A 14,182-nucleotide genomic window follows, 5' to 3' on the forward strand; every position below is an offset into this window, starting at 1 on the left:
GATCAACAAACATAAATAAACCAAAAGGCTATTATTCCCTGAGGTTGGGGATTGCTTGCATTTCTGGCTGACGTGCTCATCTCGACGAGGAGACTAGAAACTGAGGATTCATGTGGCGGAAATATTTAACATTCGGAATAGTCCTCTTAGAACTGCATTCAGGTCTTGGGCTTCCGAAGATGTCTGTTCCGGCGGTTCTGTTTCCGACCCAGCCTCTGTGTGTGCTGTGTGTGCCTGGCCTGTGTCTGCAGAGGGGCAGCTGGTCTGTGACACACTCGGATGGACAAACTGAAATATCTGATGCTCCTTATAAATCCTTCTGCCCCCGACGGCACCACTGGGCTGGGTTTTCTCCACGATGCCGGTCGCCGCGGTCCTGACAGGAAGGCAGCGGAGACCCCGGGTCCCCTTTGCAAAGCCAGCAGGGAAGGGGGCCTTTGTCCCGGATGAGTCAGGCGTGGAGGGGAATTCGGACCCGTTGGAGGGGCCGGCTCGGACCACCCCCGCTGCGTTTCCCCCCCTCGCCCCTTGCACTGTTGCTAGGGAGAGAGGTTGCTGGGGTGAAGATTTGACCCCTGGAGGAGAATCCAAGAGGTCAGGTGGCAGGCGAGCCTCCTCGGGACGGCCCGCCCTCCGTGGGCACTCCGAGGGGGGTTGGTTAGCTGGGGATTCTGGAAGAAGGACCAGCCCTCGAACATCACGCGGGGACCACGGAGACAGCATCCTTCACTGGCACCCAGCCTGCTCGGGGCGGGGATAGAGGCGGGCACAGCAGTCCGGGGGGGGCCAGGCTTTGCGTCCACGTCCACATCCACGTCCACGTGGAGCCCAGGCGTCCACGCAGTTACTTGTCCTGGATGTTGGTAGCCCCTCAGCATGTGTTTGGGGGTTTTCACCCTGCTCCCTCTCCAGGACCCGCAGAGACTCCCTGCGTCGGCTGGTCCAGGCAGGATCTTTAACTTCTTCCCCCGTGAACAGACCAGGGAGGTTGCACCACGTCTTCCGTGGAAGAAGGAAGGAGGAAGGAAGTGCGGCGCTGGGGCCCGGCCAGCATCTCCGCCCTGGTCGGAGACTTCCTGTCCCTCCACAGCCCGCGCTCGCTCCCTTTGTGGGCTTCGCACTTGACCGTGTCCTCGCGTCCGGCGCTGGTCCCCGCCTTGGGTGTGAGCCCGGTTCCCCCTTGGGTCTCGGTCAGTCATCGCAACCGTGAGCCTCGGTCCGCTCGTTTGCACAGTGCCCGTCCCGTGGCTCTCAGAGTGGGGTCCGGGGACCCCGGCTTCGCCGTCGCCTGGGAGCGGTTTGAACGTGCACACGTGTGGCCGCGCCAGGCCCAGGTGGAGACCAGCAGCCCGCCCAGGAGCCCAGGCGCGGCGTCCGCCGGGCTAATGCTGGGACCGCCGCCTCATTCCGACGGAGGAGGTTCGCTTTCTGAGGTTCCCGCCATGTACTCGGCACGGAGAACCTGTGTTTTTACGTGTCAGAGAAGAAGAAAGCAGGGCCCCTGCCCTCGGCGTGACCCACAGGCCGGCGGAGAACACGGGAGAGGAAATCACGTGAAGTGGGGATGCTGCCTCGCACTGGGGAGCCCTGTTCTCCACTTGGGGAAACTGAGGCCCGGCGTCCAGGGGCGTGACCTAGCGAAGGTCGTGGCGCCAGGAAAGAGCAGGGCGGGCACGGACCCGTGGGGCGACTCGGGGCGCCTCAGAAGCCCGCGCACGCAGCACCTCCCGCAGGTCACACGCGCGGTTCCCTGACCGCTGCCGTGTCCCCACTGACCCCGGCGGGGCTCGCCGGTCGGAACCAGGTCTGAGGCCTTCCCCGGGAAGGTGTCTGCGTCCGCCTCTCAGTGCTGATTGCCACGGCCCTGAACTTGACCCTCCCGCCTGGGTCCGATGGTGCCAGTCCTCCCTGGGTACCTGGTCGGTGAGTCAGAGCCCGGAAGAAGAAATGTTTTAAAAAGGGAAGGTCGTTTCTGAGTGTCGTCGGGCAGTGGTCTCGCGTGAACGGAGCAGCCTCCTCTGATTTCCGTTTTCCAATCAAGCCACAGCGGGAAGACCCGGTCCGACCGCCTGCGTCTCGCTCTGGAGTTCCGTCCTCCCCTCCTCTGCGGTTTGCCGTGGTCTGGTTTGCCAGCCCAGGTCTAGCCATTCGCCGTCGTCCAGTCTTCCTGAAATACTCCACTCGGGTTGTCTCAGAAGCCGCTTTTGTCTTTGTGGCCATTCAGTCACGGAAATTAAATACAGAACAATTTCTGTGACGAGGCCCACCCGCTCCACCTAGAGGGAGCAGCCTCTGGCCACAGGTGTGGGCATCCCCGTACCTGAGAGAGGGGGAGGGCACCGGTGACAGCTAGTGCCTCCCGCTCGCAGACAGACGGACAGACGCCTCACCCAGGAAGGAAGGACGGTCAGGTGCGCGGGCGGCTCAGTGAACCACACCGCTGACAGGTGTGGGCCCCGGGAGGGACGGGCAGGTGTGCAGAGTGAACGGACAGGCACGTAAAGAAACCAGCGTGGGTGCCTGGTGCTTTGTCCCAATCAACGCCTCCCCTTTGAGCGTCACAGTCAGTGTGGGAGAGAGGAGAGAATATCCCTTATCACAGCCTTCGTCACGTTTGGGGTGTCGCGTAACTGGGAAAGGTAAGCGAACCGGTTCTGGATTCCGGGTGAGAGAGTCACCCGTGGATCGGCGAGCTGTCAGACACGCTCCCTGGGCTGTGTCATCCGCCACGTGCCGAAAACTTTTCTCGTGAACAGTCTCCGCGGTGTGGATCCCGATGGCATTCAGCAGGAGGGCCGCCGCCCGTCCGCCGAGTGTTATTTTCTCGATTTGGTAAGTTCCTCGTCTTAGAGTTTCTTCCATAAACAATGAAAAACTTAGGGTCCACAGCCCGGCCACGGGGCCCAGCTGCGTCTTGAGCATCACGTGCATGAGGCTGAGCCTTATCACGTCTGAGGGTGGGGGGCCCTGTCTTGAGGAGGAGTCCGGGGTCGCGTCCCTGACCTTGGAGCCAGCTCCAGACAGCAGTTTCGACTTGATGAAGTTTCTAGCCAACCTCACACCGTCCTGTTGTTTGGCATCTCTTGTGCCACCTGCCACCTTGGCCAGGGCTTGGCATCCAGCCAGGTGCCCGAGGGTGGGTGCCCACAGCCCAGTGCCTGTGCCCGCTGTGGCCTGGCCTGTCACCCCACTGCGGACGCGGGGTGGTAGAGAATGGGGTCCGCACGCTTTTTCTGGAAAAGGCCGGGCAGTAGGTTGCAGGCTCTGTGTCCTGGACGCACAGAAGGACAGGAGGTGAGCGTGTGGGTGGGGCCGTGTTCACCGGGACCTGACTGACGGACACCGCGATTGGAATTTCGTAGAACTTCCACATTACAAAATATTACTCTTATTTTGAGTTTCTCTCGGACTGTTTAAAACGTGGAAACGTTCTTTGTTCACGGGCCATGTAAACAGGTGGCTCCCTGGGTTTGGCTCAGCGGCCAGAGATGGTCCCTGGAACAGGACAGGGATGTTCGGGTTCCACTCCTGTGGCCTTTGTGAGCGTGGTGGAGGCGGGGAGCGGGGAGAGCCTGCCCCGGACAGACTCCAGCCTCGACACCAGCAGATGCATGGTGGGGGGACCCTTTGGCCGGTGGATCCGCACATGCCCACCACGGTGGCTTGGAAACCTAAGAAATAGGCTTAGCGGTTTTCCCAAAGCCACCCTGAAATTGCTGTCCTCTACCCTGACGAACTCTGCTTGAGCCCACACTGAGGTTGCGGGAACAGAGAACGAGGTTCAGGGTGTTTGCTGAGTCGGGAAAGCGCGAGGGGCCTGCCCTGCAGCGAGGACCCCGGGTGGGCGGGGCACAGGCAGCCCGCAGGTGGAGATGCTGAAGAGCCCCGAGCATCTCAGATCCGCCTCTGACGCAGCAGCCCCGGGCGCACGGCTCCGGAGACCCTTCTCCTATTTGGGGATAGAGGGTGTCTGTTTGCTGGGGCCGCCATAAAGAACCACAGATGCGCCGTGTCGCCGGTGTGGAAGCTGGACGCCTGAGGTCGCGGCGGGCAGGGCTGGTTCCTTGTGAGGCGCGAGGGAAGTCGTGCCGGGCGTCCCCGCTGGGCGTCCCGCAGCCTCTGCGGCCCCTGGCCGTCCTCCGTGTCCGGGCTCGTCCCTGCCTTCGTGTCCGTGGCGTCCTGTGTGCGGGTGCCGGTCAGAGTGGACTAAGGCCCATCCTGAGGACTGATTTTACGCGACCGTCTCTGTAAAGACCCTGTCTCTAAGCAAGGTCACAGGCTGAGTCCTGGGTGTCTGGACCCCCACTGGAAGCTGGGGCACAGTTCTGCCTGCAGCACAGGGGAGGTGCAAGGAATGGCTTGTTTGCGACCGTCCTGAAATGAGGATCGAGGACCCAGAGTGGTCATTTGCCTTGTGTCCTGCGCCTCTCGTTGTTGGTTCATCCACTGTGCTGTGTGGACGGCTCCGGGGAGAAACTCTGCGCTTACACCTCGGCTGGGCCTGGGCGCTGTTGTTAAAACCGCTACAGAGCCCGGGCCGGTTCGGCTCAGCGGTGAGAGCGTCGGCCCGCGGACCAGAGAGGCCGGGCTCAGTTCCCGCTGAGGGCACGTGCCTCCCTTGCAGTTTGGCCCCGGCTCTGGTTGGGTCGTGTGTGTGGCAGCCACTCGATGTGTCTCTTTCACGTCGATGTTTCTCTCTTCCTCCCTCTCTCCCTCCAGCTCTGTCTGAAAATAAATGCAAAAATGTGCCCTAGCCAGTTAGGCTCAGTGGTTGCGCATCGGCCTGCGGACCAGAGTCCCGGGTTCGGTTCCCACTAGGGGCACGTACCACAAAAAAAAAAAAATGTCCTCGGGTGAGGAGAAAAAAACAAATAAAAAACACCGCAGAGAGGTGCACGCAGGACACGCGTGGAAGACGCTCCTGTGAGACCCCCACAGGCACAGAGTCTTGCCGGCTCCCCACCGCGTCATCATAGGTCTGCGGTCTGCAGATTCCCCCCACATTTCGTGTAACAATGGCACAGATGCTTCTCGACTCGAACACACGCAGTCAGGATTGGGGTTTGTAGACTTCAGGACTTTGTGCCAACTTGAGGAACCCACGCTAAGCCCTGTGGGGGTCTCGGGGGGTCCTGGGGACTGGGGCCCACACGGTGCATTGTGATTCCCTCTGGTGAAGAGCGTGGCTGGGAGCTCATGCCTGCTCTCCGCTCGGGAAGCTGGAGTTTGTGCAGAAATCGGGGCTTTCGCGGAGACAGGGTGCAGCTGGGGAGACGGAGGGGGCGGCCTGTCCACCTGATCCGCTCCCTAGCACCTCACCGCAGGACTGGCGCAGCCAGACCCCTCCCAGCCCGCACACCAAGTCGTGGGGAGGGGCCCTGTCCCCCTCCACCCCAGCATCAGCCTGGTTGGGCAGCTCTGGACCTCCCGTGCTGGGTGTGGGGTGAGTTGACCTGTGCCCGAGGGTCTTGCGAGGAAGCCCAGCCAGCTCAGGCCTGGGGCTGGAAGAATGTTCTCCACCCGGCAGTCCTGGAAGAAACCGTGAAGGGCCCAGAGAGCTTGCAGGACCCCGACCCCCAAGGCCCGGGGACTCGGTGCCTAAGCCGCAGCGAACAGGCTCCGGGAGAGCCGCCCCGTGGAGGAGGCACCTGGCAGCGTGGGTTCCGAGGGGAGCGGTCTGTCTCCCGCTGCTCGGCAGCACTGTGCCTGGCCAGGGAGAGGGTGCGGGCGCCAGCCCAGGGGCGCTCTACATGGGGACTCGCCGGCCCCTGCCGGCCCCTGGCGTCCAGGATGGGCTCCCGCGTGGAGGAGGGAAGCAGGGAGGCACCCACGGTGTCCGGCTGGCGTAGCCACCTTGGAGGAGCCACTTCTAAAGGTCGGAAGGAACCAGCAGCGGCGCGCTCGCGGCCGGACAAGTTGGGAAAACTGAAGTCTGAGGAAGCAGCAGAGCGCCCGAAAACCCACTTCCGAGTGGCCTGCGTTTTCACTTCCTCTGGCGTGTTTTCAGTTCCTCTTCCCCGTTCCGCAGCGAGGCCGCCGTGGCTGCGTCGGGACCGAGCTCTCCGGCCCCGCCAGCCCGGTGCGTGCTCTGAACTGCTGAGGCTTCCTCGGACCTCCGGGGACACGTCCGAAGTGATGTGAGGGGGGGACGGGGCCCGGTGTCCTGTCTGAACATCCTGCCCCACCCCCAGGCCCGTGTCCCCCGGGGTGTGGTGGTGGTGGTGGTGGTTGCGTGTTGGCTGCACGTGGCCTTGTCCGTGCGTTCGGCTGGGGTGGAGCTGTCCCCTCTGCCCTGGGGATTCCCCCCGGCTGCCCCCCTGGGAGGTGCGCCCCTACTTTGAGGTACACTCTTTCCCTCTGGTCGGTTTCCTTCCCTCTCGCCCGCCTGCCTTTCTCTGCACCTGGAATTCGCTCTTCTGGTGCAGCCCAGGGGGAGCGGGGTCCTCAAAGCTGGCCAGCGGCCCCCCTCAGCGGCCCCCCCTCAGCGGCCCCCCTCAGCGGGCAGTCCTTCCTCCTTACCACGCTCATCTCATTGCATGTGAATTACTGATGCGGAGGAGGGGCTGTTCTGGGCTGTTTGTTCTGCTGGGGTGGGGGGGGCGCTGTACAGGCCGAGTGGCCTTGATTTGGGGAAGGTGTCCAGAGTTCACAGCCTGACGGGCCCCGGGGTCTTCGAAAGCCCCGAGCCCCTGCGTGAGCCTGTCCAGAGCGTCGGCCTGGGTGCAGGTAGCCAAGAGGGTCGTCACACGGGGTGACCGTCGGTCCGCTCCTCTCGGTCATTGTCAGATTGTTTAAGGAATCTGTCCCGGACGTGGCACTGTACTCACAAGTCAGTGCTGTGCAGAGTGACCACCTCCTGGGGACCCCACCGCGGGGGAGGAGGCCCCCTGTGGAAGGCGATCGGAGTGTGTCTTCAGGGCTCAGCTCCTGGGGAGCGAACACTCCGGTCTTGTGGCAGAAGTGTCAGCAGGCGAGGGTAGGCACGCCGTGGGGGGAGACATTTAAAAAGCCCTGTCCCTGACTGGGCTGGCTGGGACACGGGCACAGGTCCCTGTGCGGGAGGGAGGTCTGTGAGGACACTGGGGACCAGCCCTGAGGGAGGGCGGCGTGGGCAGAGGTCAGCGGGCTGCCCTCCGGGACCCACAGGCGCTCCGGCCTCGCAGAGCCTCCGTCGCTGGGAGCAGGGGAGGGTCCCCCTTTGCACTGTTGTCTCAGGGGGGCAGTTCTAGGCAGGGGGCCTGCTGGCCACACCCCCAGCAGCAGGGATGGCGCAGGCACCTGGTACCACCTGGCAGTGCCCACCCGGTCCGCCCCTGACCGCCTGACCGCAGCTGCTCTAGACGAGGAGGAGGGAGGGGAGCAGAGCCGTGGGTTTGAGCCGAGCGGGACCAAAGCTTAGGGTTCCCTTCTTGTCTTGCAGCACCCCCCTTTTCTGGATGGAAGACCGAGGGCTGGGACGCCTCTGACGTCGGAGCTGGTGGCCCCTGGCAGGTAAGCGACACACACGGGGTGTCTGCACGAGTCGCCGAACCTGGGCCCTGCATCAAGGCAGCTGCGTCCTGACCGAGGTGCACCGACCCGAGCGGGGAGACCGGCCCCGTGCAGAGCAGTTCAGGAGGGAGCAGCAGCTTCTGGAAGCTTCCGGCGGCCCTTGGCATTCCAGGGCCCTGCGGCTGTCTCCCTCGGGGCTCAGTCTCCACGGGAAGGTCAGACGTCACCGGTGCGCCAGTGCGCCTGGCTCCGCGGAGTTCCCAGAACTGTCCCGTGTGTGTTTACCTTCTGTGACTTCCCCTCCGTCGCTGCGGAGACGTTCTCACCCTACCCGGAGCCAGACGGAGCCCAGGTTGCGCCCGGTGGTGTTTGCACGGAGCAGTTATTCTCACAACGTGAGGGGTTGTGAGCTCCCAAACAATGGCCAGGGAGTCCACGGGCCCTGTGGTTCCGGGTCACCCCGCCGGGGCTCCAGGACAGCCCTTGTCCCTGCAGTACAATAGCAGAACACGGTAAGAGGGAGCACTAGCCGGGGCTCGCGAGGAAGAGCTGGGGGCAGCTGGGACCCCAGCAGAAGGGAGAGTCCACGACACCCTGGTAGAATGTTCCGGGCGTTTTCCTGGCCGCTCTTTTGATTGGGCGACAGAAGGAAACGTCTTCTGTCAAGTCAGCGGGCGAGGCCGTCTGCGCAATGTGCTGCAGCCATCGCGTGTTTAACAACAGCGACGAAGCGTCTGCCCTCCCCGGGACGGGCTTGGACAGGAGTGAAGGGACGTTCGCATCACCCTGGGCGGGGGGGCAGGTTTAGAGGGCACAGCTCCCCGGGCGGGCGAGTCCTTTCGGGGTCCTGTTCGAACCGACCCAGATCACGGGCCACCTGAGTGATTTCAGGTTTTATCTTTAATCACACCGTCCTCTGCTCAGCAGGGGCAGGAGGTGTTGTCCCAACCCCCTCCCCACTTTTCCTGCAAGGGTCTGTGTTTGCCTGTATCCAGTCCCCGGGTTCCGACCTGGGGCCTTTTATGAGCGAAGGGAAGAATTCGGGAGTGTTCTGGTCCCAGGGTCCCAGGGTCCCAGGGTCAATCCTCGCTGCAGCTGAGGTCTCAGGCACTTAAAATACTTCTGCCCCAGAAGCCGCCTCCAGCAGGCCTGGTCTTATAAGGGCAGCCCCCCCGGAGGCTGTGGTCTCTCTGGGTGGTGGTGACACCCAGAGAAAGGCATCCACATTCTTGGCATTCCTCTGGCCTGCCGCTGGCAGATGCGGGGGGTTTGAAATCACACACAAGTATGCAGCGAGGTTCTCCATATCCTGGAGAGCGCCCAGTGTGCCGCACGCGTGACCCCCCGTCTGACCCCACACGTCTCACCTTGGGGCCTGAGCACAGCTGGCCCAGGGCAGGTCCCCTCCTGGGCGGGACAGGAGGGGCTAACAGGGGCCCCACTCGGGGCCCTTCCCTGGCTCCTGCAGTTCCATGGGTGTCATTTATGCCGTTTGCTTTTTCTGGCCCCAAGCCAGACTTCACAGAGCACCGAGATGTCTGGGAAGAGGAGACGGGGGGGGGGGGGGGGGGGGGGGGGGCTGGCCGTCTCGACAGGAGCCGGAGCGGTGCAGCCTGGGGAGGGAGGGAGGGCTCCCTTTCCCCTGCCTTGGAGATGGCCGGGTGGACCAGGGTCTCAGCATTTCGATAGACCGTCCCTGCTACGGCAACAGGGGCGTCTTGACACATTTGGCCGACGTCTGTGGCTTTTCCCCTCGGAAACATCAGTGCCGTGTTTTCTCTGCTTCGCCCTCGAGCTCTGGTTTGTCTCAAGCTTGTGCTGGGATGGAGCTTCCCAGGGCCTGTTTCTGTGCCCAGAGTTTTTGTGGTTTTCATGGAATTCCTGCAACTCCGGGGTCAGGATCTGACCCTTCAGCGGCCCTGCTGTTCATCACCGTCAGAAGGTGGTCCATGGAGTGCTGCTCAGGGTGACGCCCAGCCGAGAGGGAGGAGGGAGCTGCCTTGCTGCCCTTCCCTTTAAGACCAGTCTGAATGATGGATGTCGCCGGAAAGGCTGAGCTTGCCCCCGAGAGCTCTTCCGGGAGCATGCCAGCCTAGGCTAGATCGCTGGGGGAGACCCCGGCTCGCCCCCACGGCTCTGTGGGTGCCGTGAAGCCGGGGGCTCCTGCATGTCGTCCCTGCTCCAGCCCTGACCACCGTGCGTCCTGCCCATTTTATAGATAAGAAATAAGGCTCAGAGTTCAAGATCAGAGGGTTATTATTAATGAGCAGCAAGGACCAGGTCTAGACCCCACGTTTGTGCGCCCCGACACACTCCTCCCTTGCCGCCTCCCTTCCCTGGCACCCGGAGGGCAGGCGAGCCACCTGGGGGGTCCCCAAGGCCAGCGCCGGCCATCAGAAATGAGTTCCGAGCCGCATGCACGAACCACACAGCCAAGTTTTAGAGTAAAAGTAAACAGGCGAAATGAAATGTTCTTCTCTCAGAACTGTAAGTGTACTTGACAGTCAGGGACACAGGTAAGAAGGGAGTTGGGTGACCTTAAAGGAGGGTGCCCTTCAGCTGGACTGGGCCACACTGAGGGGGTGGCTGGCTGGGCACCCTCTGTCCGGACCACAGGGAGAATCACTGACCAAGTGTTGCTCTTCTGGGGTTACTTTTCAGACGGGACTCCAGACTTTTCTGACGGTGTGGGTTTTTCTTTTTTAGTGTGAGTTTCGTGTATCCCGTGAACCCTTTGGAGGTGATACACACACAGTGTTGTGTACGCACCACCATCTCTGGTCTCTCTTCCATCCCCCGTAGAACGCCCGTACCCGTTCATTATTTCCTCCCAGTGCCCCCCCCCCCTCGTTCCCCGGGGTCACTTCTGCAGTGTGACTGGGGCTCCGGCCTGTAGGTCCGGGAGGTCCCGGCCTTCAGTTGTCCTTGGGACAGAGCAACTGAGGCCAGCGTTGTTGACATCGCGACCTCCAGGCCTCCGCGGGCCCCTCGTGGGGTCAGGTCCTGCTGACGCAAGGATGTCCAAACCTGTAGGGGATTTTTATGACACTTTACGGGGGCCAAACAGAGGACACATCTGGAAGCAAGATGTCAGCAGACCAAGAGAAATGCTTTCTAGAATGTCAGGCTGCAGGTTCTGTGCGTGTGGGATGGGGAGGGAACGTAAGGAAGGTGGTACAGGGCGGGAGCGGAGCAGGGTGCCGCTGGATTACAGAATGGTGGTCGTGGCTGACTTCAGAGGGGTGTTAACAAAATGCACAGAAACCAGGCACAGGGCTGGCTTCCGGCAAACATGAACCGTTTAGAAGTTATGTGCCAGGGACGTGACTACCCACCGTGACCCGGGCCGTGAGGGATTTATGACCGATTGCCCTGTGGAACCCCTTTGTGGTCCGCGGGTCTGACCTCCCCAAAGCCCTGCATGAACCTGAGACGTGACTCAGCCCCTTTCCAAACCTTTGCGTTACAAAGCTTCCCATGCTGCTGCTTCAGTTAATAAAGGGCTGCCATCGGATGAGCGAGGCCGTGAGCAGGAAGGGGAGCCGGGGGGCCTGTGGACCGACCAGAAATAAACCCGAGCTGCGCCCCCAGAGCCTCAGCCGCCCAGCTGCCCGCCAGGCTAAAAATGCCATTTGCGTTCTTAAAACCCTGTGCTTTGGCCTCAGACCGAGCCTCCTTCCCACCCTAAAGCTGCGTCGGGAGGACAGTGGGCATTTTTGACATACTTGGGGCTTTGGAGATAAAAGGTGGGAGGGGAGCAAGATTCCGCCGGTGTTTGTTTCGGGAGCCTTCCAGCCTCTTCCTGAAACCTGCTTAGACTTACAAAGACACTTCCAATCTAATCAGAGAGCCCGGGTTCCCGTCTCTGGCTGGAGTTCCCCCTTTGTTAGGTCATCACTTCCAGTCGACTGGCAGCCCGCCTGGGCAGGGCAGGGCGCGTGCTTCGTTCTCGGTCGGAGAACGCCTCTCTCTCTGCCCCCAGCCCGGGTCTTGATGGTAATGAGTCTCAGCCGCGAGCACCTAAGCGTACTTGGCTGGGTCTCCTTGGACCTCAGTCTCGTCCTCTGTAGACATGGGGCCCGTGTCCCAGAAGTTTCTCAGAAATAAAACGAAATTAGATAGGCACTCAGATTTGCTTGGGGGCGTGGAGGGGGGATGGGAGAGAGTCAGACCCAGCACAGCCGGCAGCAGCGGCCGGGCACCGGGGCCTGAGAAATGGAGCTGTGCCCACGTCGCCAGCCCTCCGCGGCTCGACCCACGCGCGCCGGGCCCTGGGGGGGCCTGGGCCCCGGCACCACACCCCTGGACTGCTGAGAGTGACCCAGCTCTCAGAAGGGGAGGGCTGGGCTGGGTCAGAGGCAGCTTGAGGGTTGGCGCCCAGGGCCGATCATCGTGGGGACGGGGCAGCGCCAGGCTGGGGCATTCCTGGGCCAGGGAGCAATGGCACTGGTTCTCCCAGCAAAGTGAGGAGGTGGGGCTTCCTCCTGGGCTCGTGTGCAGTGCCCGTCCCTCCTCCCGCCCTCCCCCCTTCCCTCTGATGTTGCCTCAGCCCCATTGCTGAGGGCCCCCAAACACTGTCCAGTGGGGGCGGCCCTGGCCCTGGAGTTTGGTTCATGCCCTTTCTCAGGCACATCGCCCTCCTGACCTCAGGTGCTCCAGGGGTCTCCAGGGTCCATAGAGGGGTGAACATGACGCACTGGCCAGAGTGAGTTCCTCAGGGCCCCTCCGCCTCGGGGAGGGCTGAGCAGAAGGACCGACGGCATCGTCCGGCACGCCGAGATGCTCCTGTCCCCATGGGGTGGACACGGTCCCGGAGTCACACGTGAGGTGCCCTCAGCACCCTCTCCGCTCCGTTCAGGGGGAAGGGACTTGAAAGCTTTCGGCAGAGCGGACGGACTTAAACAGCCGGTGGCTGTCGGAGGTCACACAGCCTTCCCGTTACAGCCCGTCGCCCGCTGCCCGCCAGGCCAGGGTCGGCCCACTCTGGTCAGCGCCCGCCAGGGCCCGCCTCGCTGTGCCTGTGGGGGCCCGTCGCCCCAGCTCCCCGTGCAGCTCCTCGCCTCTCCCGCCTCCCGTCTGTCTCCCGGCAGCCCTGGACTTTGCGCCAGTAAACAGGGCTCGATTCTTTTTCCTCCTCGGTCGCCCTTAAGTTCCGTGTGGGCTTGCTGTGCCCACAGTGAGCCGGATGTGCGCCCTCTGCCTTCGGGTTTTGATGGGGAGCAGCGGTCTGGGCCTTGCCATTGAGCGTAACTTTGATCAGCATCGGAGGAGGTGGGTCTGCTCTGAGGGGCTCCCAGCAGGGCCTTCGGAGGGTCCAGCAGAGCTGGACAGGTCTGGGTGGCTCTCTAGGTTCCTCGAAGGGTTGGTGACGTCATGAAGTTCACAGCCCGACTCGGAGGAGGGCCTGAGACCGGCTTGGGGAGCCGGTGGCTGGGGAGCAGCTCACCTGGGCGGCTGTACTGGGGGACTGGCGGAATGTCTCCCCATGGCTGGAAGTGCTCCGCTTAAACCAAGATTACACCGGACAGAAACCAGTGAAAACTCTTTTTTTTAAAGATTTATTGCTACTTTTAATTGTATTTTTCTTTATTGATTTTAGAGAGAGAGAAACACTGATGAGAGAGAACATGGATCGGCCGCCTCCTGCATGCTCCCCACTGGGATCAGGCCCACAACCCGGGCATGTGTCCTGAGCGGGAATCGCATCGGCGACCTCTTGGTGCAGGGTCGACGCTCAGCCACTGAGCCACACCGGCTGGGCCAGTGAAAACTCTTTATCTCCTCCATCGATTTCATAGTTTTGTTTTAGTTGAGTCCAGATGTTACTTGCTCATTTGCAGAACGGGGAAGACCTGGCTTAGGAAAACTTGGACTTACTCTGAACGACACCTGAGAACCAGGTGCTCACCAGGGGGTGTGTAGAAACCCAGGGTCCAGGTTGAGGGCAGCGTCCACGTGCCCGGCGGCCGGCGGTGGGTAGGTGACTGGGGGGAGACCCTTCTGAATTGCTCACTACGCAGTGCCAGGCCTCGGTTTGGCCTTTGAAGAGGAATTAATGAATGGGCCTCGGAGAGGAGGGCGGGTCTCGAAGGTGCCGGCGAGTCTGGGCCCAGGGTTACCCGGAGGAGGCTTCCTGGAGAGTCACCTGCATGGTGGCGGGCTCCTCGGTAGCTGTGCGTTATTTTCACACTTGGCACGGCAGTTAGCAGTTTGCAAGCCTCTTAGGTTTGCTCTTGATCTTCTCGGAGCAGTGCGTCCAGCCAGATCTTAATTGGTACCTCGTTTTACAGCGGGGAGCTCGTGCCTCAAGGAAGCTGAACGGTGATTGACTGAGGTCAGGCGGGGCCTGGACGCCCTCCCACGGGTGCCCAGAGCCGGAGGCGCGGCTGGGACGGCGGCAGCTAAGCTGGGCTCTGGGAGTCGGTCACCGGGGCTCGCCGGCAGCAGCGGAGTCCTCGTGGGCCGGGCGGACCCCTGACGGCGGGCTGGGGGTGCACCGAGTCCTGCAGCTCCCCGCTCGGTGTCGAAGGGCTCCCTGTATGTAACTCGAGAGCTGGCCTCCATCTGACTGGCATCGGGTGTCTGTCTGAGGCAGTCTGCCTGTGAGTCTCCAGGAAATTGTTGCGCCCACGTAGCGACGCTGTGTTGCTGTGGAAATTCTTCGGGGTACCACACCAGAGTGGGCTTCTGA

At 62.2% G+C, this 14,182-nt stretch overlaps 1 protein-coding gene across 1 annotated transcript in view; it reads left to right on the forward strand.

Moving 5' to 3' along the window:
* The first annotated feature begins 7,434 nt into the window (after positions 1-7,434).
* Positions 7,435-14,182, forward strand: part of SH3BP4 (SH3 domain binding protein 4) — a 37,173-nt gene continuing 30,425 nt past the window's right edge. The window contains exon 1 of the mRNA XM_036255076.1: positions 7,435-7,491. The gene's annotated coding sequence lies outside the window, so the exon portion shown is untranslated. The remainder of the gene's footprint in view (positions 7,492-14,182) is intronic.

This window comes from Molossus molossus, unplaced genomic scaffold (genome assembly GCF_014108415.1).
Source record: "Molossus molossus isolate mMolMol1 unplaced genomic scaffold, mMolMol1.p scaffold_m16_p_11, whole genome shotgun sequence".
Classification (NCBI taxonomy): Eukaryota; Metazoa; Chordata; class Mammalia; order Chiroptera; family Molossidae; genus Molossus; species Molossus molossus.